The following is a 3,762-nucleotide window of genomic DNA, read 5'->3' as shown; positions in this document are numbered from 1 at the left end:
GGAAGTGTTCAGGAAGAAAGCAAATGTTACATTCGTCTCACATTATTATTCTCTATATTTCCTAGTTCAAGTACAAAAAAGGTACTGGTTTAAGCTTGTTCTGCACCAGGAATGTGGAGCCCAACCCAGCCGTACACCAGATCTTCTCTTGGTAACTTTCGAAGCCATCTTTTAAAACTTGAATATCATGGTGTTGACTGTGCTATATCATACAGGTTTAGCATAAATATCTACATATCTTAGCAATGGTGTGCCTAAAATTTCTAAGAAAGCAGCCAGCACAACTGAGAAACTCGTTATCTTACATCATAACAGACATGTTGTGTAGAACAGTCTACAGAAGGAAGAAGATTTATTTTTGCCGCCAGAAAATCTACCCATCGTCCTTTGCACCTAAAATGACCCTCGATTTGGTGAGTGCCACCTTTCCCCTCCCCGCCTATAGCTAGTTATCACCATGAGTGTTTTGTGAACGGCAGTTAAATTACTATCAACTTTCACTGACAAGTTCACGGTCAGAGCATATTGGGACTAGATATTCTGCAATGTATTCAAAGAGAAAATAGAGAATGACAATGCCTTTTTAATTCTTTCTTGGTTGCACTATTCAACTCTTTTTTTTGACAAGTGTTATATATCGTACTGATCTACTAGTTCATGTACCAATATTCCAACGCACCCTGCCATGTTTGCACTTGTAAACACAGACGTTGCGCTCTTTGTACAAGCGGTCACGCAGCTGCCCCATGTTCCATATCTTCAGAGAACAGTGCGTGACTACAGATCACTGGCCAATAATAAAGAACAGACCGTGCAATCATTTTAAAGGAGTCGTTACCGACCAAGCAGAACAGAGCACATATTTGAAGTATTCCCTGGTAGTCCGCTGTTAAAAACGAAGTGACGTAAGGGCTTTGAGGGTCTGTTTTATACAATGGAACTTGAAAGTTATCCTAAAAAAGACCAACAACAGCCTGAGTGTGATAATGGTGTTCTCTGTTTTGGCGACGCCTCAGGGGCGGAGCCGTTGGTATAGTACTGCGATTGAGTTGAAAATATTCTGAATTCCACCAATGCATTCCCCAGGGAATTGCTTTTTGGCAATACCTTGTAGGACTTATTCTCCAAGCAGAGGTTGGAGGGGAAGATCGTAACCCCCGTTAACGATCATCCCCACCAACCTCTGCTTGGAGAGTAGTGGGACCAGCCTTTGCACATAGGCTTGTGGCATGAGACATGCAGTAGTCTGTACAGTGTTTCTAAGATACATGTACTTCAAAAAAGTTCTCTAGATTTAATGACGACCAAGATGCATCAGCTGTTTGTCGATACAGGCTTCTGCAGCGTCAGCCAAAAGTTTCCCTTATATTGGGCATGTTAAACCTTCAAGTCAGATTGATTGCTGGGAATTTTTTTAAACTTAACTATGGGATGATAGTGATGTTTTGTGTAAGGGATTTTATTCATTTGTGGGAGTGTTGCTTTTTTTATTGTTGGATTCTTCTTTTGTTTTTGCTTCCACGATGCTGCTGCATTCAATGCTTGTTTTTCTTGCGTGAAAAACTTGCATGCACATCCCGATCCTTCCACAACTTGGCTTCGTGAATTCCTGCTGTAGTCTGCATCTCAGAATGGACTTGGCGAAGTTTACCTATGGTCAGCAAGAGATGAGAAAAGACCATAGATTAATCTATGTCAACTTTTCCCTAGCTATGATCTTAAATTAACAAGATTTAGGGTCATGTTTCTAGACATAAATGTAAATATGCAAAGCATGTGAGTCAATAAATTTTACAGTATGCAATGATGCGCACATCAAACTAAACAAACGCTGAAAGTCATATGTATGTTCATTCATCAAGCAAGAGCGATGTTACAATGACACATGAACTACATGCTGCCCAGATCAACAGAAACAACACATATATTGTGTGGACTTACCGCTGGTTTAGCCCTTCTGTAAACGGTACTGCTAGTCCATCTTGTCAGTGAATGTCGAGTGAATGAGGGGCACTCGCTGCGGGCACACAGAGAGAAAGAGAATGAATAAATTGAAGCCATTTCTGCCTTTCAAGAGACTCAAGATGAACACCGATTGGAATATCTGCCGGTAGATATTCTGATCGGAGTCTCAGCTGTTACAATCATTACATTTTACTGTACAGCATTACATGCTATTTAGATTTTATGACAATCACAGACTATTTAAATTATACCGGCAGCTACTAGCAATTTCATTGAATGTTTAACATTTAGGATATGTTATTATATCATAGCAATAGACTTCTTCCAGATTGGAGTTTCTACCCAGCCTCAGGTATTGTTGTTAAGAATTTGACCTGAGAAAAGGCTGCAGGACTCAGGGCCTGATGTAGGATGGGAAACGTTGTTGATGTAATATTCAATCTGGACAGGTAAGTCTTATCAGAGGGGATAGGAAATTACTTGTAGGTAAGGGCGGAAAATCCTGGAGGAACATGTAAGGTGGTTAAAACTTTACGTAAACAAAATGCCGACGCCCTCTTACATGACGAAAGATAACAGGTGTTTGTCCATCTCACGAGTGAATTCCTTCTGTAGCCCGGGAGTGGGTATGGGCATGGCGTAGCTCACCTGCGGGGACAAAGAGAGAAAAAGACATGAATAAATTGAAGCCCTTCCCAGAGAAACAAATAGGTTTGGCTTCCATTTGCAAATATATGTCATGACAGACACCCCGGAAACTCACGGTGGAACATATCACGTTGCTGTAACTTTACATGAACAAAATTCTGAGGTACACTCAAATGATGAAGGATAACAGGTGTGGTAAAGCATTGTAAAAATACGTACTTGCTTAGTGCCCATCAATATGTCATAATGATCAATTGGATCAGTAATAACATTGAAAGTAGGCTGCTTGGGCGACGGCGTATGCCGACACAAAAGCATATAAGGGGGCACGCCCCAGTTTATTTTGGGTCACAATTCGATTCTGCACACCCTCAACTCTATTTCAGAAATGATTATTAAGCCTAAACACTGTTTGCAAATGAAGGATATCCCTCTAGCTACTAGAATAATAACCTCTAGTTTCCATAACCTCTCAAATTGTAGCAAATTTTTTCATGCCAAAAATTGGGCATTTTTACGTGCGATTAAACCCATCACCAATAATTTAGCCACCAAAATGACTTATACTGTCGACAGAGAATGTATTATCAAGAAAAGGATAAAGAAAATCCTAACACTGAGATTATCACAATAGCCCGTCGCGCGAGGCATAGCGACAGCACCCCCAGAACGTATACAAGGCATATCGAGGTCAGACTGAAGCACCGCACTCAGAGCGAAAGGACAACCGGAAGTAAGCGTCGGGCCGAAAATCAATTTTCAACCCAAAGACGTCGACGCCACTTTTTACACTTTCCAGCAACGTTAGTTGTTTAAACTACTAAGATTTTAACTATTAAATACCATTTTGCAGCAGATTATTAGAAATGTGACCATCGAAACCCCTTCGTCACTTTTTTTTACCGCGCACTACCACGTTACAATTCAAAACTAGTTGACACAATGAGACGCGGTTAACGAAACGCTTACTGACCGAATTAATAAATACAGCGCTAACTAAAATAGAAAACAACAACTGCTATGTGGGGACCAGTGTAGAGAGGGGAAGTACAAGTACACTGTAGTTACCTCTTACAATACTGCAACTGATATACATGGCATTGCATATGCAAACACAACGCGTTTACAAACAAACAGGTAATACATAAT

Source organism: Branchiostoma belcheri, unplaced genomic scaffold (assembly GCF_001625305.1).
Source record: "Branchiostoma belcheri isolate BF01 breed outbred unplaced genomic scaffold, Haploidv18h27 scaffold557, whole genome shotgun sequence".
In the NCBI taxonomy this organism is placed as follows: domain Eukaryota; kingdom Metazoa; phylum Chordata; class Leptocardii; order Amphioxiformes; family Branchiostomatidae; genus Branchiostoma; species Branchiostoma belcheri.
This window is presented reverse-complemented; position numbering follows the sequence as displayed.